The 27,136-nt window shown below is 38.3% G+C and overlaps 1 protein-coding gene across 14 annotated transcripts in view; it reads left to right on the forward strand.

The window, feature by feature from the left end:
- The window catches only part of PDS5B (PDS5 cohesin associated factor B), a 189,252-nt gene that overhangs the window by 25,138 nt on the left and 136,978 nt on the right, over positions 1 to 27,136 (forward strand). For 2 of the 14 annotated variants that reach the window (XM_054664881.2, XM_063792465.1), the window contains exon 2: positions 22,703 to 22,784. The exons of the other annotated variants lie outside the window; for them this stretch is intronic. The gene's annotated coding sequence lies outside the window, so the exon portion shown is untranslated. The remainder of the gene's footprint in view (positions 1 to 22,702; positions 22,785 to 27,136) is intronic. 14 annotated transcript variants of the gene reach the window in all.

Below are 27,136 nucleotides of genomic sequence, written 5' to 3' on the forward strand. Positions count from 1 at the left end.
CCTCCTAACTGGTCTCCCAATTCCAGTCTTGTCTTTTTCTACTCCATCCTTCAGTAATTGTTAAAACAGTTTCTGTGAAAGACATTTGATCATTTTATTACTTTGGTTAAAACTTTTTTTTTTTTTTTTTTGGAGACCGGGTCTTGTTCTGTTGCCCAGACTGGAGTCCAGTGGCATGATCTTGGCTCACTGCAGCCTCTGCCTCCTGGGCTCTAGTGATCTTCCTGCCTCAGCCTCCTGAGTAGCTGGGACTACAGGTACGTGCCACCACTCCCTGCTAATTTTTTGTGGTTTTTGTAGATACGGGGTTTTACCTTGTTGCCCAGGCTGGTCTTGAACTCCTGGGCTCAAGCGATCCTTCCATCTCAGCCTCCCAAAGTGCTGGGATTACAAGCATGAGCCACTGTGCCTGGTTCTCACTGCCCCCACCCCCCTTTTTGTTAACTTCCCATTGTCTGCAAGAAAAAATAAGTTTGATCATTCAGGGTTCCTGATACATCTGTCTCTGCTTCCCTGTCCAGCAGAATCTTTACTTTTCAACAGAATTTCTGAGTTCTGGCTATATGAAACTATTGAATACTCTCATATTCAGTACTTTTAATTTCATATGAAATCTGCCTGGGTTTGTTCTGTTGGCAGACTTTCAGACTGTGCATCTTTTTTTTTTTTTTCTTCACGTAGGCCATCCCTCAGGAGACTGTGCATCTTTTTAAAGATTTAACTGGTGTAATTTCTCAGGGAGTTTTCCTTACCTCAGTGCACATGTATTCAGACACCTGGAATCTTTACCTGTATTGGTATATGCCTTTATTATAGCATTTATCACCCAAGCCCAGCTAATTTTTTTGTATTTTTAGTAGAGACGGGATTTCACCATGTTGGTCAGGTTGGTCTCGAACCCCTGACCTCAGGTGATCCACTCACCTCAGCCTCCCAAAGTGCTGGGATTACAGACGTGAGCCACCATGCCCGGCCCACATTGTTTTTTTAAGAACAATTTTATTTAGGTATAATTTACATATCGTATAGTCAACTAATTTAAAAGCTGAACAGCTCGGTGGTTTAGTATATTGACAGAGTTGTACATCCATCACCACAATCAATTTTAGAATGTTTTCATTACCCTCAAAAGAAACCCTGCACCTCTTAGCCAATGCCCTCTGCTATGGTTTGAATGGTTCCCCAAAGTTCATGTGTTGGGAACTTGATCCTCATTCAGCAGTGTTGGGAGGTGGGGCCTAATTTGAGATGATTAGATCCTGAGGGTTGAGTGAATGGATTAATGCTGCTATTGCGGAAATGGGTTAGTTATCACAGGAGTGGATTCATTATAAAAGGAGAGGCCCTTTTCTCTTTCTTTTGCCCATGTGATGCCTTCCACCGTATTATGTGGCAGTAAGAAGACCCTCATTAGACGCTGGCCCCTCAATCTTGGACTTTCCAGTCTCCATAATTGTCAGCCAAATAAATTTTCATTCATTATGAATTACCCAGACTGTGGTATTCTGTTACAACAGGACAAAATCGACTAAAACACCCCTCAACCTTAGGCATCCACTGACTGACTTTTTGTCTGTAGTTTTGCCTATTCTGAACATTGCGTATTAATGAAATCATATGGTGTTTTGTAACTAGTGGCATTCATTCAGCGCAGTTTTCCAAAGTTCACTGATGTTTTAGCATGTATCAGTACTTCATTTTTTCTTATTACCAAATATTTCATTTTAAGGCTGTATTACATTTTGCTTATCAGTTTGATGAGCATTTGGGTTATTTCCATTTTTCAGCTATTATAAATAATGCTGTTTGAAGATTTGTGTACAAGTTTATGTTTGGACATATGTTCTTTCTCTTGGGTATAAACATAGGAGTAGAATTGCTGGATCACATGGTAGTTCCACGTTTAACCATTTGAGGAAAAGCCAGACTGTTTTCCAGAGCTACTGCATCATCTTACATTCCCTCCAGCAGTGCATGAGTGTTTCAGTTTTTCCATGTTTTTGCCCATACTTCTTATTGTCTGTCATTTTGATTATAGTCATTGCAGTGGGTGTAAACTGGTATCACATTGTGGTTTTAATTTGCATTTCCTGATGATTAATGATGCTGAGCATCTTTTTATTTGTATATTGGCTATTTGTATATCTTCTTTGGAAAACTGTCTATTCAGATCCTTTGCCCATTTTTGAATTGGGTCATCTTTTTACTATTCAGTTGTAATAAAGCTTTATATATTCTAGATAAAAGTGCCTTATCATATATATGATGTGTATGAATGTTCTCCCATTCTGTGAATTGTCTTTTTACTTTGTTGATGGTAGCTTCTGAAGCACAAAAGTTGTAAGTTTTAATCATGTCTGTATAACCTATTTTTGCTATGTTATTTATGCTTTTGGTGTCATATCTAAGAAAATGCTGTCTAATCTAGGGTTGTAAGGATTTAAATCTCTGTTTTTGCCTCTAAGAATTTTATAGTTTTAGCTCTTATATTTAGGTCTTTGGTCTGTTTTGAGTTAATTTTTGTATATGGTATGAAGTAGGCATGCACATTCATTCTTTTGCATGTTGATAACCTGTTCTGTCACCGTTTGTTGAAAAGACTGTTCTTTTCCCATTAAATTGGCTTGGCATCCTTGGAAAATCAATTGATTGTAAATATGAGAGTTTATTTCTAGGCCGTCTGTTCTGTTCCATTGGTGTATATCTCATTGTGCCAGTGCTGTACTGTCTTAGTTAATGTAGCTTTGGGGTAAGTTATGAAATTGGGAATTGTGAGCCCTCCAACTTTCAATTTTTTCTCAAGTTTCATTTGCCTATTTTGGGTTCCTTGAATTTCCATGTGAATTTTAGGATGAGCTTATCCGTTTCGGCAAGAAAATCAGCTGGGATTCACATTATTCACATTGGAATTTTTTTTTTTTTTTTTTTTTTTTTTTGAGACGGAGTCTCACTCTGTCACCCAGGCTGGAGTGCAGTGGTGTGATCTCAGCTCACTGCAACCTCCGCCTCCCGGGTTCAGGCGATTCTCATGCCTCGGCCTCTAGAGTAGCTGGGATTATAGGCACCTGCAACCATGCCTGGCTAATTTTTGTATTTTTAGTAGAGAAGGGGTTTCACCATGTTGACCAGGCTGGCCTTGAACTCCTGACCTCAAGTGAGCTGCCCGCCTTGGCCTCCCAAAGTGCTGGGATTACAGGCGTGAGCCACTGGGCCTGGTCCACATTGGATTTTCAATAGTTTACTCATCTGTCTCAAATATTTATCTAATAATTAATTTCTTATGATGTATGAACCAGGCAAAGTAGATATTACTTGTTGCCAGGTTTATTTTACAAACGTAAAAACGTTCAAAATGGTTGAGTGAGCTGTCTAAGGTGACAGTGGCTCAAGTCAAAACGTTTTGGCTGTTGACTCCAAATGTCAGGTTCTTTCCACTGTACCTACTCATGTGACTGATTTTCTTGTGTCTTCCTCTTAATCCTGTTGGAAGTCTTGTGAATATTTCTCTGAGACTATTATTATTTAAAGTTCTCCAGTAGAGATTGATTGAGCTTAGTTGAGTTTGTCCCTTTTGTAACTTTTTCTTGATGTGTGTACAAAGTAAACACAAGTTTATAAGTGGACAGGTTTGTGAATTTTTACATGCTTATGTAACCAGCATTCAGATCAAGAGACAACATCACCGACACCACAGAACCACCTCCGTTGTGCCCCCTATCAATTATTATTACCCCAAGGGTAGCCACTATCCTGATTTTGTGATAGCATGTTTTGTCTATTTTATAACTTGATATAAATTGACTCATATCTATATATAGTTTGTTGTATCTGACTTATTTTGTTCAACATCATGTTTATGAGGTTTGTCTATCTTGTTGCATGTAGTAGAGTAAGCAGGGATACTCCTGGTACTTTTGTCATTAAATTCTTATACATTATTTTCAGTCACTCATCAGATAGTTTTTCATCAATTGCAAAATTATATTATCCAAAGCTGAATTGAGATTTGTGGGAATCAGAATTTTGATAGAGTGATTAGGAAGATTCCTGGTATACAAAAGTGAAATGTGCTATCATAATTTATTATATAAAGCATGTGTATTGAATCATCAAGAATAGATGGCTCCTACTGGGATTGATTGTACTTTATTATATTTTGCCTTTTCTATAATTTTTAGTTGTGACGTTTTTATAATGAGTGAAGAGAAAGTCTGTACCCTTTAGAGACACTTATTGAACTTCTGGTCATCATGGTGTAATGAAGAGTGTGTGAATTTTGGGATTACATCTGGAATTAAATTCCAGCTGTATCAAATACAAGTATTTTCACCATGTGAGCTCTGGACATGTTGCTTCTCTTAATAAGCACGGATATAAAATATCTCATGGTTGCTGGAAATATAAATCATAGAAAGTACATATAAGTAACTTACATAGTCCCTGGCAATAGGTGCTCTGTGAATTTTAGTTTTAATCTTTATTATGTGATTAGTGCAATAATTCATCAATCCAGAGTAGACTTTTGTTTTCAGAATATTGAAATTTTTTTATAGTGTCTAAATTCTTGCCTAAAGTCAAAGACTTCCTTGATACTATGAAACATAGCTATATGTTGGGTTCTGGAAATACATCAAGATGCTAAGCTAGAAGGGATATTTTTCCTCCTCTCTCTCTCTTTTTTTTTTTTTGAGATGGAATTTTGCTCTTGGTGCCCAGGCTGGAGTGCAGTGGCGCGATCTTGGCTCACTGCAAACTCTGCCTCCTGGGTTCAAGCGATTCTCCTGCCCCAGCCTCCCTAGTAGCTGGGATTACAGGCACCCGCCACCACACCCAGCTAATTTTTTGTATTTTTAGTAGAGGCAGCGTTTCACTATGTTGGCCAGGCTGGTCTCGAACTCCTGACCTCAGGTGATCCACCCGCCTTGGCCTCCCAAAATGCTGGGATTACAGGAGTGAGCCACTGCGCCTGGCCCCTCCCGTCTCTTTAAAATTTTTTTATACTTTAAAAACACGAATGGGATCATACTATGGATACTATTTTGCCTTTTCAATTTAGTGATGCATTTTGGATTTTGAGCCAGCACATAAAATGCTTCACCATTTTATGATGTTACCAAGAAATATATAACTTTTCTATTGAAGGACATGTAGGTATTTTCAGTATTTTGCTATTATGCCTATGTCTGCATATAAATACAAGAAAATGTAGCCCGAGTTGCCATTGTCTGATTTCTAATCCAAGGGAATTGGACAGAAATGGGGCCAAGAACATTGTTGGAACCATGCTGAAGCCTTCTCTACCTTGGGATTATTTATTTATCTGAGACAATATAGCCTTTTAAAAAAAAATTTGTTTAAGGTAGTTGAACTGCAAAATTTTGTTCCTTAACAATTCAAGAATCCTAACATATTGCGAACACTCTCATTTTTCACTTGTCCTAGTGGAAATGCCCTAGTGTTTGTAAGTTTACTGTTTATTTCTGAAAAGTAGTATTTATCATAGTAAAGAATTTTCCTTCTCTTCCTGATTTCTCTAAGGGATTAAAGTCAGGAATTATAAACAGTTTAATTTAGATGATCCTGTGCATTTTCTTCTTTTACCTATTAATGTAATTCATCTATTAATAGTTTCTCTGATGTTGACAGTGTTTGCGTAGAGAACTCATATGCAAAAGAGAGCTCTCCCAGTAGTGAGACAGTGAAATCATGTCCATATTATGTGTCTCATCCAAAATTCTGAGCTACGGTCAGACCACCTCTGAATAAATAACCTCTGGCTAGAAGAATTGCCGTATCCCAATCAGCCTAAATCTGTTTTATCCTAAGCCATTTATTTAATATAATCTAGGGCGATGAAATTATCCTGTCTTGGCCACCAGTTAGCACCTACTTACAGAGTTGCTTGTTAGTACTTCCCTAAATTTTATTGTAGTTACATTATCAGAGAGAGAGGTGTAATGATTGTGGGAGAGGCAGCCACATACATATCTACAACACAGACATATTGTTTTGGATATCTTGGGAACAGAACAATATGACATAAATAAGATATGTAAATATTGGAAAGGAAGAGACCACTGTGGCAAATGCTGTTTTTATCCAGTAGCTATTCTCCCACTTGTTTCTTGCACATATAACTCAAGATTTTTTACAGGTATTCAGGGCCTGTTTGGTTCAGAGGAGGCTGGTCCCTGTGAACCCTAAGGGTTAAAGAAGAGTAGTTTAAACCAGCTGTGGCATTTCTGTTTCCCTTGCTGTTATCTGGCTTAATAATGGCATTACCTGTTTCAGTTTTTGCTAATTCAGTGGGTGTAAAATCCTCAATGTGGTCCTAATTTGTATTCCTCTTATTACAAATGAGAGGGGTACAACGTGTCAAGTGTTTATTGGATATTTCTTCTTTTGCAGTGTGCTGCTAATCTTACTGTTGGGTTGTGTTTTTCATCATTATGTATGTTCTTTATATATTCTGATCACTAACTTAGTCCCGTGATGCTGCTATAACAAAATACCTAAGGCCAGGTAATTTTTTATAAAGAGCAGAAATTTATTTCTCACAGTTCTGGAGGCTGGAAAGTCCAAGATGAAGGCATTAGCAGGTTGTGTAGTCTGGTAAGGGCTGCATCCTCCAGAGGTGAATAATGCTGTGTTCTCATATGGTGGAAGGAAGGCGGAAGGGCCAGATAGCCAAACGCTGGCTGCCAGGAGCTGCTTTTTTAAGGGCCTAATCCTGTTCATAAGGGAGGAGCCCTCGTGGCCTAAGCACTCAGGCCCCAGCCTCTCAATACTACTATAACATTGGTTGTTAAGTTTCAACACCAGAATTTTGGAGGGGACACATTCTACTAACTTGAATTCACTAACTTTAAAAAAAAATCAGTTTTGTGAGTTACAGATACAATGGTCCTACCCGAGGTTTTGCTTTCAGTGATTTCAGTTACCAGTGGTCACCATGGTCTGAAAATACTAAATGGAAAATTGTTATAATTAAACAATTGCTGTTTTAAGGTGCCCACTGTTCTGAGTGGTATGATGAAATCACTTGCTTTTCTGCTCCATCCTGTCCAGGATGTGAATTATTCGTTTGTCCAGTTACCCGTCCAGTGTAATACTACTGGCCCATTACTGTGTAGGAAAAAAAAATGTGTATATAGGGTTCAGTACTATATGTTTTGGGCATCCACTGGTGGTCTTGGAGCATATCCCTCACGTACCTTCTCCCTAGTTTCTCCTTTGTTGAAGTTAATAATTTTACTTTTTTTGGTGTCTTGTGAAAAACAGATAGTCTTAATGTAGTAAGATCTTTTATGGTTTATATGGGCATTCATGTATTTATTTATATTTACTTTTGTTTAAGAAGTCATCTCTTCAAACTTGGGTAATTAAAATAGTTTCCTGCTTTAAAGCTTTGTCTTTCATCTCAGTCCACTGGGGTTGCTTTTTTTCTTTTTTCCCCACCAGTAGTGGAACAGGGATTGATACTTACTTTTTGCCATATGGATAGTTGTCACAACCTCATTTTTTAGAGTCCATCTTTTCTGCAGTGATGTGCAGAACGAACTCTCATAATCAAGTTTCCATATACGTGTGAGTCTGTTTCTGGACTCAATTCTGTTTTGCAGCCTAATTGTCTATCTTCACCGTCATACCACACTTCCTTAATTATTATAGCTTTATACAAGTCTCACTGTCTGGCAGGGCAAATACCCCTACCCTGTATTTCAGAAGTTGTTTGGCTGTTTGCATGTCCAAATGATTTAAAAATTTGGTGGTAAGATCTTTGAGGTACCCTGTTGGGGGAGAGTTGACATCTTTATGATATTGAGCATCTTTATGATATAGACATAGTAGAGTTACATGTCACTTAACAACAGGGGTACATTCTGAGAAATGCTTTGTTAGGCAATTTCTTCACTATGTGAACATGGCAGGGTGTACATAGGCTATACGGTGTAGCCTGTTGCTCCTAGGCCACAAATCTGTACAGCATGTTACTGTTCTGAATATCATAGGCAATTGTAACACAATGGTATTTGCATATCTAAACATACAAAAGGTACAGTAAAAATATGATGGATAAAAAATGTAGAGCACTTACCATGAATGGAACTTGCAGGACTAGAAATTTCTCTGGGTGATGCAGTGAGTGAGTGGTGAGTGAATGTGAAGGCCTAGAACATTACTGTACACTACCATAGATTTTATAAACACTGTACAATTAGGCTATGTTAAATTTATTTAAAAAATAAAGTATGATATCATGATGGTTTATGATGTCACAAGATGATAGGAATTTTCCAGCTCTATTATAATCTTATGAGACCACCATTATATATGGTTTGTTGTTGACTGAAACATTACGTGGCCCCCAAAATGTAATAATTTTCTCCACATAGGTCTGAGACATCTTTGGTTAAACATTTTATTTTATTTGAGATGGAGTTTTGCTCTTGTCCTCTAGGCTGGAGTGCAATGGTGCGGTCTTTGCTCACTATAACCTTTGCCTCCTGGGTTCAAGTGATTCTCCTGCTTCAGCCTCCCTAGTAGCTGGGATTACAGGGGCCCGCAACCACGCCCAGCTAATTTTTGTATTTTTAGTAGAGACAGGGTTTCACTATGTTGGCCAGGCTGGTTTCTAACTTCTGACCTCAGGTGATCCACCCGCCTCGGCCTCCCAAAGTGCTAGGATTACAGTCATGAGCCAATGCACCCGGCCCTGGTTAGATTTTTAAAATGTATCTTATAATAAACTTTTTTCTTTAAAATTACATTTTCAGCTGCTTTGGCTGGTATATGGAAATGAAACAGATTTTTTTGGTCCACCTTGCTAAAAGTTTTAATGTTCACAATATTAATTTTTTGAGTTTCTGTGTAGACAGTACTGTCACCTGCAAATAATGAGACTGTGGTTTCTTTCCAATCCTTATGTTGTTGATTTCTTTTCCTTTTCTTAGTATGCTCGCCAGGGTCCTTTGGTAACTGTTAAAAAGTGGTAGTGATAGCACGGTGGCTCACGCCTGTAATCCCAGCACTTTGGGATGCCGAGGCGGGCGGATCACGAGGTCAGGAGATCGAGACCATCCTGTAAATGGTGAAACTCCATCTCTACTAAAAATACAAAAGATTAGCTGGGTGTGGTGGCAGGTGCCTGTAGTCCCAGCAGCTACTTGGCAGGCTGAGGCAGGAGAATGGCGTGAACCCAGGAGGCGGAGCTTACAGTGAGCCGAGATTGCGCCACTGCACTCCAGCCTGGGCGACAGAGCGAGACTCCGTCTCAAAAAAAAAAAAAAAAGTGGTAGTGATAACGGGATTCTGATTGTTTCTAGCTTTAGAGGAAATGCTTGATGTGTTTCAACATGAAGAATGGTGATGTTAGTTTTGGGTAGATAACCTTTGTCAGGTAAAGCTTTTCTTTTTATTGTTATTTTTAACAAATGGGTACTGATTTCTACATTTGTTGACATAGTTTTCTTCTTTCTATCTGGTGATGTGGTGAATAATAAATTTTTCTGATAATAAACTAACCTTGCATTATTAGAGTAAACCAAGCTTGGTTGGGATATAGCTACACTGGCCAACATAGTAACCACTAGCTACATTTCAAGGGCTAATTGTGGTTATGGCTATAATGGAAAAACAGAAATTACAGAATATTTCCATTATTGTGGAAAATTCTGTTAGTGCTGTGGTAGAGTTGTCTTTTTAAATACATTGCTGAAGTTATCTGTCTAATCTGTGTATGTCTGTTTATGAGTTTTCATGTCAAACTTACACTTGTTTCATTGGAAGAGATGGAATGGCTGGGTGCGGTGGCTCACGCCTGTAATCCCAGCACTCTGGGAGGCCAAGGCAGACAGATCACTTGAGCTCAGGAGTTTGGGAGCAGCCTGGGCAATATGGCAAAATTTTGTCCCTACAAAAAATAAAAAAATTGGCTGGGCGTGGTGGTGTGTTCCTGTAGCAATCCCAGCTACTCTGGAGGCTGAGGTGGGATGATTGCTTGAGCCTGGGAGGCAGAGGTTGCAGTGAGCCAATATTTTGCCACTGCGCTCCAGCCTGGGCGACAGAGCAATACCCTGTCTCAAAAAAAAGAGGAGAAGGTGGAAAGTATTCTCTTTGTTTCTGTGTTCCGGAATCGTTTGTGTAAGATGGAGACAGTTCTTCCAAAATTTGTAACAGCTCATCAAGCCTGATGTTTCTTTTTGGGAAGATTTTAACTTAGTTTCTTTAATGATTACTGCTCTATTCAGGTTTTAAATTTCTTCTTGAATAATTTTTTGTTAATTACATTTTTTTCTAGGAAATAACATCTAAAATAGCAAATTTATTGGCATAAAGCAGGACTCAGCAAACTATGGCCTGTCACAGGCTGCCTGCCTCTTTTTCTAAATAAAATCTTGCTGGAATATAGCCACACCTAATCATATTGTCTGGTTGCTTTAGTGCTATAAATGCAGAGATGAGTAGTTATGACAGAAGGTATGAGCCCCAAGCCAAAAACATTTACTGTCTGGTCTTTTAAGAAAAAGTTTGCCAGTCTCTGGTTTGAACTATTCTTTATCTATCATTCTTTCAATATTTCTTTTAATCTCTGTATTTAACATCTCATTTTTTCCCCCTAATGTTAATCTTTTTTTTTCTATTCTTGATCAGCGTCACCAGAGACCTGCTAATTTTGGGCTATTTAGATGCATTCTCTTATTTAATTAACTAATTTCCACTCTTTTTTATCTTCTTTCTCTGTTCTTTGATTTCATTCTCATTTTATTCTTCATTTCTTTTCCTGGCTTAAGTTTGATGCTTAGCTTATTTGTATTAAACTTTCTTCTTTTCAGTATAAACATTTAAGGCTATAAATTTCCCTTTCTATACCACTTTTCCTAATTCCTACAAGTTTTATGTGTATTATTTTCTTTACTATTCAATTATAATTATTTGAGTGTTTTTACATTTCCTAACATATGGAAATGACTTTCTTTCTTTTTTTTTTTTAACTGACTTGATTACATTTTAGTCAGGAATATGTGGTGGGTGAGATTTGGATTATTTTTAATTTGTTGAGACATGGGTTAAGTACCAGATTGTCATTAGTTTTTGTAAATGTTATATGTGTGCTTGAAAAGACTGTGTAAGGGTACAAAGCTCTATAAATGACCTACAAAATGTACTTGTTAATTACCTTGTTTAAGTCTTCTTATGTCTTTACTAGTTTTTCTAGTATATAATCTATCAGTAGTGGAAAAGGTGTGTTAAAACTTGTACTGTGCCAGTGGACATGTTGGTTTGTCCCTCCAGGTCTATCAGTTTTTATTATTTTCAAATTGTTTAATAGCTGATATAAATTAATTTTTTTCTGATAATTTGAATCTTTTAATCATTTTGTGATGGCTTCTGTATGTGTTAAAATTCTTTGTTTTTAAAAATTTGTTTGGTCTGATGAGAATGTAGGTGCCTGTTAACAGCCCATTCAGGTTCTTGCCTGCTGCACAGAAAAAACCAATACGCTGAGGCAACAGGTATTGCAGCAGGGAAAGAGTTTAGTCGCAGGGCAGCTGAGTCAGGGGAATGGGAGATAGTTCTTAAATCTGCCTTGCCAAGAATTTGGAGACTAGGGTTTTTAAGGGTGGTTTGGCAGGCAGGCAAGGGTCTAGGGAACGAGTTCTGCTGATTGGTTTGGTTGGAAATGAAATCACAGGGATGTCAACTGTTTTCGTGTGCTGAATCAGTTCCTGGGTGAGGGTTACAGGACCAGTTTAGTCATTTTCTTGGTATGGGTCACCAGCCCTGTGTGGCATCAGTTGGTAGAACAGAATTCAAAGTCTGAAAAATATCTCAAACACTAGTTTTAGGTTTCATAGTAGTGATGTTATCTATAAGAGCAATTGGAGAAGTTACACATCTTGTGACCACTGGCTACATGATTCCTGATCAGCAAGTAATTATAAAAAAGGGGGCTAGGGGACAATGACTGGTTACTGTTTATCCTTATATCTTAGTAGAATTGAGGCCCCTACCATAATTCTAAGCTTGTGGCCTTGTGTTCGTTATACAAAGTCGGTTTTAGTCCCTCAACAAGGAGGGGTGGATTAGTCTTGGGAAGGGACTATTATCCTCCTTGCTTTAAAGTTAAACTATAAACATAGTGACATCGTTAGCCTGACCTATGTATAGGAATAAGCAAAGGCAATTAGCTTGTGAGGTTAGAAGCAAGATGGAGTCAGTTATGTTAGATTTCTCTCACAGTTATAATTTCGCAAGGCAGGTTTCATACCCACCTTTCTGATTGTTATAAATTTCATTTTCTTTTTGCCCTATTTTTCCCTTTTCTTTGCCTGCATTTTTTTTTTTTTTACCTTTAAAAAAAGTTTAGTTACTTTCATTTTTCCACAATCCATTTCTTTTTTCTTTCTGTTAGGGAAATTACAGTTTATAATCTATTTCTTCCTTTTTTTTGCTTTGTTGTTGTTGTTGAGACAGAGTCTGGCTCTCTCGCCAGGCTGGAGTGCAGTGGCGTGATCTTGGCTCACTGCAACCTCCACCTCCTGGGTTCAAGTGATTCTCCTGCCTTAGCCTCCTGAGTAGCTGGGAAGACAGGCGTGTGCCACCACGCCCAGCTAATTTTTGTATTTTTAGTAGAGATGGGGTTTCACCATGTTGGCCAAACTATTCCTTTTAAAAAAAAAAAAAAAAATTGTTACACTTGAAATTTTGCCTTGTATACTTAATTCCTTAGCTCTTTGCAAAATTGACACAAAGGCCCTTTTACCAATCTGGTCAACACTCCCCTTCCAACTTCCATGTTGATGTTGCCTAGCATTTTATTCTCCCTTTTATCCCCCAAATTATACATGCTATTATGTATTTATATTTTGCTTTCATGTTTAGAGTTTCTTTTTCTTTATTTTCTTTTACTAAGATATCAGAGTTGTCTTTGTGTCCTCTAGGATCTCCTAATTTCATTTAAAAATTTTCATCTGTTTGTCTCTTGGCCCTGCATTTTGGGTAGTTTCTTCAGTTACTGGTTTTTGTAAAACTAGTCGTGTTTAATCTGCTTGACCTGTCCATTGAGGTTTTGAAATCAACAGTTACTTTTCATTAAAGTATTTATTACTGTTCAGTCTCTTGTTAGTTTCAGCAGCCTCTTGTTGCTTGCTGATTTTGTGATTTCATTTTTAAAAGTTTAAACATTCATATTTTGTATTTTGGCAATGAGATTTCAATATCTGAATTCATTGGGGCGTGAATCACTCTTGGTATTTGGTTTTCTTATGTGTTTGTTGGTCCTTGGGAAGGACTCATGTTTTGTTGAGCTTGGTATGTGGAAAATTTGGGTGCCTAAATTGAGGAATTTTTTAACTCCACAGAAGACTTCAGTTTGCTTCTACTGAGAAATTGCTTCTACTGAGAAATAGGATTTGTCATCTACCTGGGAACTTTCTAGAGTCCAAGCTCAATTGGCAAAAGGGCAAATGCTAATATGCACATTTGCCCTTTTGCATCTCCAAGTGCATACTACTTACTGTTCAGGTTTCAATTTACCCTTTTTTTGTGCAGATAAGAGACAGATGGTGAGTGTGGAAATGAAGGTTGGGTGTTGGTAGGTTCTTGTAGATTTTCCTTACTTTTTTGAGCTCAGCAATGTGATAACAGTTTTCTGCTGGATTTATTGGGCCTTTCAGGATATACAGTATTAATATATATATTACTGGAAAAAGATGCTCAGTTTTTAAGCTTTTTCTTTTCATTCATTCGCTCATTCATTTGTTCATTCATTTTGAGACAAGATCTCACTCTGTAGCCCAGGCTGGATTACAGTGACGTGATCACAGCTCACTGCAGCCTTGACCATCTGGGCTCAAGCGATCCTCCCACCTGAGCCTTCTGAGTAGCTGGGACTACAGGGTGTGAGGTGGCGAGATCATAACTCTCTGCAGCCTTGAACTCCCGGGCTCAAATCATCCTCCCGTCTCAGCCTCCTGAGTAGTTGGGACTACAGGTGTGCTCCACCATGCCTGGCTAACCTATTTTAGTTTTACATATACAAATCTCTGCACATTTCATTGTGACAGCACTAAAAATTAAAAAAAAAATTCTTTTGTGTTTTTCTGTATTAATGTTTAATTTTACATAACCTGTTGTGATTCTCAGTTTGTGCACCTCTTTTGGACTATTTGAGTCTCCTGATGTACTTGATTTATCCTGATGGGGTTTTATGTATAAGTGGAATTTCATTTTATTTTAATTAATTTCAGGTATTTCGAGAAGTCATTGAAATAATTTCTTAGGCTAGAGTTTGTAAATCAGGTTTTAATTAAAGTAGAAAACCTCAGAATGAAGTACACACAAGAAGGATATTGTTTAATGAGACATTTTTTTTCCCTGAGCATATTTATATACTGGGTTGTGTTGCAATTAAAAAAAAAAGTTTGAAATGCATTGTCCTAGCTTTTAGTCTGTGAAGCAGCCCAGACCAGTATTCTTTTTCTTTTTTTTTTTTTTTTTTTTTTTTTTGAGACAGGGTCTCGCTTTGTTGCCCAGGCTGGATTGCAGTGGGGAAGATCTTGGCTCACTGCAGCCTCTGCCTCCTGGATTCAAGCGATTCTTGTGCCTCAGCCTCCAGAGTAGCTGGGATCACAGGCACGCACTACCAACGCCTGGCTAATTTTTGTGTTTTTAGTAGGAATGGGGTTTTGCCATGTTGGCCAGTCTGGTCTTGAACTCCTGACCCCGAGTGATCTGTCTGCCTTGGCCTCCCAAAGTGCTGGGATTATAGGCGTGGTCCACTGCACCCAGCCCCAGCCCAGTATTCAAGTGAGATGCTTTGTAAAGCTGAGCTGCTCTAATTGAAGGTCTGGGGCACCATAATCCCTTCCCTACTGAGTTGTTGAAGTGCTAGAGGCCCCTGTGAATGCAGTTACAGGTATGGAGGGAGATAAGCCAGACCATGGTCCTATGTTCCTCCTCAACTACAAACAGAACTTTGCTTTTTCTGTATTTTGTAACTAGAATTTAGGGGAGATTTGGCTTGAAAAGAGGGCTCATCTGCTAAAGTGTATTGGAAAACCATTGTTAGATAATCAAGGTTTTAAGGCTGAATTCGACCTTGTCTTTAAATAAACCATTAAATAGGCAACATTTGGGAATTTTTTCTTCTTTAATTATTGTAGTCAGTCTTTAGTTTTGCCTCCTGCTTTTCTAGAACAAAATGTGATGATGAGCCTCCTGTCACCATCCTACTCATTTTTGACATGTTTTCAGTCTTGCTGTTTTTTTTAATTTTCTTTGCCTTGTCTGCAGTGAAGAAAGAGTAAAGATGTTGTACAATTGTGCAACTTACATCTATGAGAATCTCTTATAAATGTACAGTGAGACATTCCCAAATGTTCTGTTCATGGTGTCCTTAGTGTCTCATCATTTTTTCATGGAGCCAAAATAGAATACATAACAGTTCTGTTTTAGTTAGATACAAGTAGCCTAATAAGTATTTATGGTTCAAGAATTATATGTTCAGTCAAATAAAAACATTCCCTTTTTATGCTTAAATAGTGACATATGCTTACTGGTCTGATGTGTGTGCCTGTTGGGCATATGCAAAGTTCTTAAGTCTTGGAATCAGATTGAACACTGCCACCTTTGTTTCCTGTTTTCCATTGATTTCTATCTAGTACTTTTTTTTTATCACATCAGCTGTCCCAAAACCTAGCTTCTCAAAGATATATTACCTTCAAAAAGAAGGTAGAACAATGATCTCATTTTCAAGTGGAACTACCTTGAGCTGGTAAGCTTACCTGGTGTCTGACAGATCTTGAGAATAGCTGTATTTTCCTTGAGAACTTAAAATATCCCTCAGTGCCTGTGAATTTGCTGTGATATCTAGGGGACTCTGAGATGTCTTGTTTTACAGTTTGGTAACTGCAGGTGCAGTGCTTTACAGTCTGTACAGTAATTAAGCAGATGGATGCTATCTACATTTTATGGAAGAGAAAATGGAGTCAACTTTGTAGAATTAGCTATAGATATTTGTACAAAGCTGCTCTGTTGAGTTATTTGCATCTCACAAGACAGTATATACTTTATAATTTATTTCTGAATGGTACTTAAAAAATATGTAGTTCATTTCCTGGGTTTTTTTTACTCTTTTTTAGGAAGAAAGTTTTTAAATTTTTTTATGTTTGCAAGGGGGTTGAAAAGAAATATCTTTTTTCTAGCAGAACCATTTTCTGTATTGCAGTTCTTTCCATTGTGATTTGTTTTCCTGGGAAAATGAAGGAAAAAAGAGAAAAATTAATTTGAAAATTAGTAATTGCATTAATGAATCTGTAAAGAACAGATTATATTTAATATTGTTGGAGTGATAAGTATTAAGGATTGCCAAAAACTGCAAGTACATGATATAGTAAGATAATAGAATTGAGAGTTTTAGATCTGGAAGGTGGGATGAGGATAGAGATGAGAGTTGGGTCATCTAATTGAATTCTTGCATACCGTTTGAGATCTTACAGTGGGAGGTGGAGGAGAAAGTAAGAAGGGAGAGAAAGAGAAGTTAGTGGGGAGAAGGAGGAGGAAAGAGGGTGATACTGTATGATTGTATTCTTGTTAAAAGCAGAAGCACTTTTGACATTTCAGAATATTTACTCTCTTGGCTCCTGCCAGAGTATATAATCTAGAATAGATCTGTTGCCCAATCTTTATTTAAAGTTCAGTTTTAAGGGAAAAAAATGTTAATAGAGAACAGCCTTGAAGGATAGGCAATCCATAATACCTATAGATTATTAGTTTTCTTTCTTTAAGGATTGCTTTTAAAAAATACTTTATTACAAATACTTTGAAATAACATATCTACAAGAGATGTCCTTTCTTCCATCCCAAGCTCAAATCATTTCTATATTCCATTTTTACATACTTGCAATAATAATACAGATAATTTTGGGCTAGGTGTGGTGACTCACGCCTGTAATCTTAGCACTTTGGGAGGCTATGGTGGGTGGATCACTTGAGGTCAGGAGTTCGAGACCACCCTGGCCAAGGTGAAACCCCGTCTCTACAAAAAATACAAGCCGGATGTGGTGGCAGGTGCCTGTAATTCCAGCTACTTGGGAGACTGAGGAAGGAGAATTGCTTGAACCTGGGAGGTGGAGGTTGGAGTGAGCCGAGATCGTGCCACTGCACTCCAGTCTGGGCGACACAGAGAGACTCCCATCTCAGGAAAAAAAAAAAAAATTATGCTCTATACTTCCCATTAATTTAATTATGTAGATTTTTTTTTGGTGTTTTTTATTGCCCAATAGGTACTTTTTTGGTGTATGTTATAGTAGTGTTTATTTTACCAAAAATACTATTAAACCCACACGTGTGCACACACATACACACTTGAGTATAATGCCTTTCCCACTCGTTAGTACATTAGTATTATTGGCTAACACTGTTATATTTTTTCTTTGTAATGACTGCATAATATTCCATGGTAAAGATTTACCACACTTCATGTAGCTGTTGTTCCCTTTTCGATGTCAGATTTTTTTTTCCACTTGTTTTAAACAGTGCTAAGATAAATATTCTAGTACATTTATATTGACATTTTTATTCCTGTGAGAATTGGAAGAGAAGTATTGCTGGGTTGAAGGGAATGTGTCATTAAAATTTAATAGATATTAACACAAATCTTTTCAGAAAGGCTGTAATAATTCACATTTCCAATAACATCTGACAGATCACCGGTTTTCAAATTTTTCTCTGTGAACTTTCTTGACAAGAGAAGTTGGGGATATTGGAATACCCATCACTCAATTCAGCCAGAGCAGCTCTCTTTTAACCTATTTGATATATTGCACATTGTTATAATGTTTTGGTTAGAAGAGTTTGTTTCATGATTAAAATAAGTTTGAAGAATCATTGCTCCGAGTTGTTCGATTTTTTTTTTTTTTAACCTTTTCCTTTTTTTCTAGGTCAAACCAGACATTGAGATCACTGGCTTTTTGGATACCTTGTGTTGGCTGCATTTCTTGTATATTTGGATACCGAGTGTTGGCTACATTGGATACCTTGTGTTGGCTACAATTCTTGTAGAATGTTTTCTACTGAATCATACTTTAAGTACTTTGAATTGTACTTTGGCTTGCATTGAGGGATAAAAAGGGGTGGTTAAAACTCACTTCTGTGTTTATCCTTGTTAGAGTTATCCATTACATTACTCACTGACCCATTAGGTTTCAGCGGGGATGCAGATGTCACATAAAGCTTCACTTCTCCTCAATAGCTCTTAGACAATGTTTATCTTATGGTTGATATTTCTTACTCATCTTATGCCCTTTGATTTATTGGTTTTGTACCTTGCTTACAGGGCTTTTATAGTTTATTTTTGAAATAAACCAAGAAGTTGAGTGTGCCTCTGTGGCCATTTCCAGCCATATAACCATGTAAGCAGGTATGATGTAGTTCTAATTCTGCCATTTGGGAACTTTCTGATCTTGGGCAAAATCAGCGAATTTCTCTTGTCCCAGTTTTCTTCATTTGTTAAAAAATATGGATGATAATAAAATCAGAGTTGATGATTTTCCAAAAACATCTTTCAGCAAATTCAGTGACTAGTTTATAGGCTTTTAATGGGTTACTTAATGAAAGCCAAAAAGAAAAGAAAGAAGATACCCAATTGCATTCAACTAACTGAAAGTGAATGTAGGGGCCAAGACAAGTATAGCTCAAATTTGGAGTTTCCAGGTGTTGTTCTTCAACATCCTTGAGATATTAGAAGCAGTGTTCCTTAACTTTCTTTTTTGACGATAGATGTTAGAGAATACACCACAAGCTCTGCTCCATCTCCCCAGAAGAATGTACATTATCACATGCATGCAAACTCTGTATACTCTTTTAGATGACTATAGATGGTTCATAGACCTCCTGAAGACCATTTATGGGTTTCCTATGTGGAATCTGAGTGTAAGAACAGACCTAGAGCAGTAGTTCTCAGTGTGGGGTGATTTTGCCCTGCAGGGGACACTTGGCAATGTCTGGAGACATTTTTGGTTGTCACAACTGGGGATGGTGATGGTGTGCATGCCCTCCTCATGTCTAGTGAGCAGAGCCCAGGGATGCTGCTGAACATTGTACAATGCACAGGTGCACCCTGACCTCCACTTGCAGTAAAGAATTTTTGGCAAAAAACGTGAGAGTGCTGACGTTGAGAAGCCCTGATCTAGAGGAAGTGATGAATGGGATTTCTTTAAAAAATCCTTCAGAAATATAATTGTTCTCTGGTCTTCTTTGATAGTAGTTGGGTAGTAGATAGTGCAAGGTTAAAATCTCTGAGCCTCACTCTGTCTTGAGTATTCTTCCCTCAGGTATTTGCATGGTTTATCATCATTCTTTTTCAGGTTTCCACTCAAATGTCACCTTGTCATAGAGTCCTTTCCAGTCTTTGCAAGCTAAAACAGTTCTCTTCCTTACTTTTTTTTTTTTTTCAGACGGAGTCTCACTTCTGTCCAGGCTGGAGTGCAGTGGTGCCATCTCGGCTCACTGTAACCTCCGCCTCCCGGATTCAAGTCATTCTCCTGCCTCAGCCTCCCGAGTAGCTGAGATTACAGGCATGCATCACCATGGCCGGATAATTTTTGTGTTTTTTCTTTTTTTGGTGGAGACAGGGTTTCACCATGTTGGCCAGGCTGGTCTCGAACTCCTGTCTCAAGTGATCCACCTGCCTTGGCCTTCCAAAGTGTTGGGATTACAGGCATGAGCCACCACACCTGGCCATCTCTATTGATTCTTTTTTTCTTTTTGAGATGGGGTCTCACTCTGTTGCTTGGGCTGGGGTGCAGTGGTGGGATCGTGGCTCACTGTAGCCTCGACATCCCTAGGCTTAGGTGATCCTCTCACCTCAGCCTCCCAATTAGTTGGGACTAATTTTTTTGTATTTTTTGTAGTGGTGGCGTTTCACCGTGTTGCCCAGGCTGGTCTCAAACTCCTGGGCTCAAGCAGTCCACCTGTCTTGACCTCCCAAAGTGTTAGGATTACAGGCGTGAGCCGTGGCGCTCGGCCCCTATTTTTCTTAACATTTCACATTATCTAACACATACATTGACATTTGTTGTCTGTTTTCCTTCAACTTTAATATAAGCTATGCCACGAGAACAATAATCTTTGGCTTTCTCCTACAGTTATATTCCCCAGTCAACAGTACCTGGGATATAATAGGTGCTCAATAAATATTTGTTGTTGAAAGAATGAATGATCTGAGTCTGTATTGTGGCAAGTTTGATTGTATTGTTTTGGCAGAGCCCAATGTTTTAGAGATCAAAGGTGCAGTAAAGTTGACAGTTTTTTGTGAAAATTAGGAGTTCTTACCTAAGTTGTCAGTTGGATATAGTATAGGCCAGGAATATGTATCTGAAGGCAAAGCCAGGATTTAAGGGAAAAAAAAGTTCTTTGGCTTCTTTACAACACGAATTGAGCACCTGAAGTTGTGTTCTAAACTGTTTTCTAAACTTGTCTGACCATAGGAATTGTCTGAGACACTCCTTAAAAACGGCAGAATCTGAAGCTTCTCCCCACACCTCCTGAATCAAAATTTCTAGAGGAGGAACCAGGATATCCTTATTAAAAACAAAGAGGGAAAGAATATCTTCAACAGATGACACTGGGACAACTGGATTTCCACATGCAAAAGAATTAAGTTGGACCTCTCCTTCACATAGTAGATAAAAATGAGCTCAAAATGATCAATGATGTAAATATAAGATTTAAGCCTGTATACTTTTAGAAGAAAATATGGGGGTAGAATTTTATGAACCTGAATTTATTAGCACAAACAATAAAAAATATATATTGGACTTTATAAAAATTAAAAACTTTTCTGCATCAAAGGACATAAGAAAATGAAAACACAACCTACAGAAGAAAATATTTGCAAGTCATATCTTTAAGAAGGATTTAATGTCCGGAATATATAAAGAACTACAGGTCAATGACAAAAAGACAACCTAATTTAAAAGTGAGCAATGATCTTGAATAGACATTTTTCCAAAGATACACAAATGACCTGTAAGCACATAAGATACTCAACACCATTAATCATTAGGAAAATGAAAATCAAAAACATAATGAGGTTACACTGCATACCTACTAGGATGGCTATAAAAAAAACAAAACCAGAAAATAACTGTTGAAGAGGATGTGGAAAAATTGGAGCCCTCATTTGCTGATGTAGCTAGCTGCTGCTGTGAGAAACAGTTTGGTGGTTCTTCAAAAGCTAATCATAAAGTTACCATAAACTTAGCAATTCCACTGCTAGCTGTATGCTGAAAAGATTTGAACAGGGACTCAAATGGGTATTTGTACAGCAGTGTTTATTGCAGCACTGTTCACAGTAGCCAAGAATGGAAACCAAGTGTCCACCAGCAGAAGAATGGATAAACAAAATGTGGTATACACATATAATATTCAGTCATACAAATAATTGAAGCTCTGGGCCAGGCGTGGTGGCTCACATCTGCAATCCCAGCACTTTGGGAGGCTGAGGCGGGCGGATCTTGAGGTCAGGAGATCGAGACCATCCTGCCCAACATGGTGAAACCCCGTCTCTACTAAAATACAAAAATTAGCCAGGCGTGGTGGCGCACGCCTGTGGTCCCAGCTACTCAAAAGAATTTAAGCTCTGATAAGTGCTGTAACAGGATGAACCTGAAAATACACTCAGTGAAATTTGACAGAAAAGGACAAATACTGTGATTCTACTTACATGAGGCACTTAGGGATAGGCAAATTTATAGAGACAGACAGTAGAAGTTACCAGGGGCTGGGGAAAAGAGGGCATGGGATGTTATTGCTTAATGGTTACAAGTTTCTTTCTGTTTTGGGTGATGAAAAAGTTTTGGAAATGGTAGTGGTTGCACAATATTGTAAATATAATTAATAATGTCACTTAATTGTACATTTATAAATGGTAGATTTTATGTTACATATATTTTACACAAAAAAAGTATTAGATCTAAAACTATTGAATTGTACACTCTAAAAGATGAATTATTTGATATGTGAATTCTATCTTAATAAAACTATTTAAGAAAACGAAAACAAAACCAGCTATCCGTGTTTGGACAACACTGTCACAAAACAAAGTTGTTGATTTTAGCCAGGAAGCATATAAGGTAGATGTAATCAGTGAGACTAGATTTAGATTAGATTTAGTAATATTAATCCGTATGCAGTCCCTCAAAACTAATGTCTTTCAGGAATATATCAAGTGTTTATGTACTATAATGATTTTGTTAAGTTTTCCCCATTATAGGGAAATTTATTGAGAAACTTATCAAATTAAACTTTTTGGTGGACTTGACATCCTAATTTTTCTTACAACCCCTCCCCCAGTTTACTCATTATTAATATTTTATTTACAAGATATATAACTTTGTAAGCAGATTTGTTGATTATTTGTTTATCTTTATGGATACTGTGTTACTTTTAATGAGGTAGAATTAACAGTTGTACTCTCATTTGTCCTGTATACAGTATGGTACATTGGGTCCCTACATATCAATATGGGTGGTACTTTTATGCCCATTTTATTGTCATCTTAGAGAGCTACATTGTAATGTTATGCAATACCTCCTGGATTTTACTTCTGTCTCAATCTCTTTTCTCCTACTAAACTATACTTCTCTCCTGTTTTCTGTTATATCCTCTCTTCAAATACTCTTATGTTATCTTCCAGTTGTTCAGAGCTTCCTGTTACTGCTTCAGTGAGCCTCTTGCAGTCCCTCATAGATTCCTGCAGTCTTCCTGTGTTCTAGCTGGTATGTCTTTGTCTTTGGAAATTCTCTAAAATACAAATCTCATTTCTCTTTAAATTTCTTAGAAAAGAAAGAAAAAAAATGACAACTGCCTTATGTGATAATGACCAGACTCCTTATCAGAGACTTAAAGCCTTAGATTAACTGGTCCCGATTTCTTTTATAACACCTTCACCAATATGTGCACATGTATATGTACATGCACAGAATCTAGTTGATTCACTTTTGTTTCAGTACTTTTTTCCTTTTTATTCCAATTAGTATCATTTTGTTTATCCATTCACCAGTTAATAGACATTTGGATTGTTTGTTCTTTTGGGGCATTATGAATAATACTGCCATGAATATTCTGGTAAAAGTCTTTGTGTGGATATAGGTTTTCTCTTGGATGGACACCTAGAAGGGGAATTGCTAGGTCATATTGTAAGTTTACATTTAACTTTTTTTTTTTTTTTTTGAGAACAGTGTCTTACTCTGTCACCCAGGCTAGAGTGCAATGGTGCGATCTCAGCTTACTGCAACCTCCACCTCCAGGGTTCAAGCAATTCTCCTGCCTCAGCCTCCCGAGTAGCGGGGATTACAGCGCCTGCCACTGCGCCTGGCTAATTTTAGTATTTTTAGTAGAGATGGAGTTTCACTATCTTGGTCAGACTGGTCTCTAACTCCTGACCTTGTGATCCACCCGCCTCGGCCTCCCAGAGTGCTGGGATTACAGGCATGAGCCACCGTGCCCAGCCAACATTTAACCTTTTAAGATACTGTGAAACGTTTTTCGAAAATGGCTGCAGCATTTTACATTCCCATAAAATATGAGGGGTCCAGTTTTTTCACAACCTCAGCAATATTTCTTACTGCCTTTTTTTTTTTTTTTTTTTTTTTTTAAAGAGGCAGGGCCTTACTCTGTCACCTAGGCTGGAGTGCAGTAACTTGATGATAGCCTTGAACTCCTGGGCTCAAGCCATCCTCCTGCCTCAGCCTCCTGAGAAGCTAGGACTACAGGCATGCACTACCATGTCCAGCCAATTACGTTTTTTTTTTTTTTTTTTTTTTTTGTGGAGATGGGGGGTTCTCACTGTATTGCCCAGGCTGGTCTAGAATTCCTGCCCTCAAGTGACCCTCCTGCCTTGGCCTCCCAAAGTGCTGGGATTACAGGTGTGAGCCACTATGCCTGGCCTTTTTTTTTTTTTTTTTTTTTTTTAAAGACGGAGTCTTGCTCTGGTGCCAGGCTGGAGTGCAGTGGCGTGATCTTGGCTCACTGCAACCTCTGCCTCCCGGGTTCAAGTGATTCTCCTGCCTCAGCCTCCGAGGTAGCTGGGATTACAGGTGCGTACCACCACGCCCAGCTAATTTTTGTATTTTTACTAGAGATGGGGTTTCACCATGTTGGCCAGGATGGTCTTGATCTCTTGACCTCGTGATCTGGCCGCCTCAACCTCCCAAAGTGCTGGGATTACAGGCGTGAGCCACTGTGCCTGGCCTGGCCTTTTTAATCAGTGCCATTGTAGTCGCCTACTTAAGCTAAAATATCTTTGTGCCTTGAGTTTCTGGTTGGGCTAACGTTTTTGTTCAGTTTGCTCCGATTTTTTAGTATTCTGACTTTTTTTTTTTTTTTTTTTGAGGCAGAGTCTTGCTCTGTCGCCCAGGCTGGAAGTGCAGTGGCGCTATCTCGGCTCACTGCAAGCTCCGCCTCCTCGGTTCACGCCATTCTCCTGCCTCAGCCTCCCGAGTAGCTGGGACTACAAGTGCCCGCCACCACGCCTGGCTAATTTTTTTGTATTTTTAGTAGAGACGGGGTTTCACCGTGTTAGCCATGATGGTCTCGATCTCCTGACCTTGTGATCTGCCTCCCTCGGCCTCCCAAAGTGCTGGGATTACAGGCGTGAGCCACCGCTCCCGGCCTAGTATTCTGATTCTTAATTTCCAATTCAGCATTCCCTAAAGAGCCTGAAGTAAAAACGAGAAAACTTGACCTCTTGTCATTGCTCTGCCACTTACTACAGGGTGACTGTATGCGAGTTCGTCAGCTTTCTGAACTTCATTTTCTTCATCTGTAACATAGGGATGATTCCTACTTTTATAGAATTTTGAAGGAAAATGTGTGCATGAAAGAGCTTTGAAAACCATGATCTGTTTTTAAAAAATTAAAGCTGTCATGCTTACGTATATAAAGTATCAGAAATGCTTACAGAGATAGTAGGCAGAATTAGCACTATATTGTAGTGTTAAGGCATTTGTTACTAAACTTGGCATGTAAATTTCCTCATGGAGCTTTTTTCATATGGAAGTGTTTGGGTCTGATTATTAGAGGATTCAGCAGTGCACCAGAGATGGAAAACCATTAGGTTAAGGGCATAGGCTTTGGAATCAGATATGGCTCAATTTAAGTTCAGTTGTTGATAACTTTAGCATAGTTATTTAACCTCTTTGAACCTCAGTTTTCTTGTTTATAAATGGGCATAATTATATAGTTCATCTTAGTAAGAACATTTATTCAGCTTTTGCTTTTTAACCTGCATTGTGTTATGCATTAGGTATGTAGCAGTGAACAAATTAGGATCCCTAAACTTTTCTCATATAGTTTACAGTTCAGAAGGGGAAACACATTAGAGAATTTGTATTTACATTTATGATAAATTCTTTGAAGCAAAAGTGCAGGGGTGGTGTGAGAGCGTGCAGTCGAGATTTTATTTAGACTGAGTAGATTTGGGACAGCTTCCCTGATTGACAGGTGAGACTTGAAAGAGCAGTGTTAACCAGGCATGAGGGCTAGAGAAGAGAAAAAGTTTATTGAAGCAGAAGGAATAGCACACCCTGAGACAGAAGGATCTTGGTTTAGTGTCTTCAAGGAATAGAGATGTGACTGGAGTGTAATGAGCAAATGGTCAGATTAGTATTTTTGGAACTTATTCGAAGGGCAGTGAGAACCTACTTAAGAATTCTAAGTAAGGCAGTGATATGAAGAGATTAGCTTATTAAGATCATTCTGGTTGCTCTCTGAAGAATGAGTTGGATGTGGCGTAGATTTATGTGTGGTGAAGTAATGGCTAAATAAGGGTTGATTTCATTTACATTTTGCAAGGTAGCATTTATAGGACTTGATTGTTGATTGTAAATATTGAAAGGGAATTGCCAAGCTTCATTCCCAGAGAACTGTGAGGAAGAAATGGGTACATGAAGGCAACACACACTGAAGAGGGAGAGGAATGAAGAATGAGGATTTTTTTGGAGGGAGAAAAAAATTGGGAGACCTTTTGTTTAGTTTTGAGTATCTTGAGTTCGCGGTATCTTTGAGAATACCCAAGTGGAAATGTTAAGTAGACAATTGTATGTGCGGACTGGAGTTGAAAAGAGAGATCTTTATGGAGTATGTATTAAAAGAAAGCTTAGGGCAAAAGCCTTGGGAGAAGAACGTAAACAGTAAAAAGAGAATTGAGCTCTGATGAGTTAACTGATATTTGGAGGTTGAGTAGAAGAGAAGTCAACAAAGGAGACAGGAATTACCAGTAAGGTAGGAAAAAATCAGGAAAAGGCAATGTGTTACTAGAAGAAACAAAAGGAAAATAATGTTTCAAGGAGGAGGCTGCGGTCAACTGTGTATCATACTGCTGAGATGAATAAAATAAGGATTAGAAAAGTGTTCACTTGATTTGGCAACATAGAGGTCAACTGATGACTTTTAGTTAGCTTTTACTGCATAACAAATCACCCGAAGACTGACTTACTGAAAACAACTGTTCCTAATTGTGTATATTGGCAATTTGGGTTTGGCTTATCTGGGTGGTTCTACTGATCCGGACCAGGCTTAGCTGATTTTAGCTGGGGTTGCTTATGCATCTACAGATATGCCTCTGTGGTCACCTGGTGATTTGGTTAGGGCTGGCTTGTTCATGATGACCATGGCTGGGACAATGTGCCTCTGTGCATATACGTTCTAATTTTCCATTGGGAGAGCTTGGACTTGCCGACATCTCCATAGCAGAATTCCAAGAGCAGTAGGTAAGCTAACCCAGAGCACAAACATTTACTAAACTTCTCAATGTCCCATTGCCTAAAAGAGTCATAACGCCATCTCAGATTCTAGGTCTGAAAAAACACTTTTATTTCTTGATGGGAGGAGCAGCAAAGTCACATTGTAAGGGTGTAGATACAAGGAATGGAAAAATTTGTTGTCATTTTTTGCAATCTGCTAGTGACTGCGGCAAAAGCATTTTGCTGATGAGGTGGAGTGTGCGGGTGGGGAACTCTTTGGAAGCCAGGTTGGATTAATATGAATAGTGAATGGGAATTGAAAGTAGATAGTATAGATTACTCTTTGAGAAGCTTGTCTGTGAAGGTAATTTGGGAGAGAGGACAAT

This window comes from Pan troglodytes, chromosome 14, assembly GCF_028858775.2.
Source record: "Pan troglodytes isolate AG18354 chromosome 14, NHGRI_mPanTro3-v2.0_pri, whole genome shotgun sequence".
In the NCBI taxonomy this organism is placed as follows: Eukaryota; Metazoa; Chordata; class Mammalia; order Primates; family Hominidae; genus Pan; species Pan troglodytes.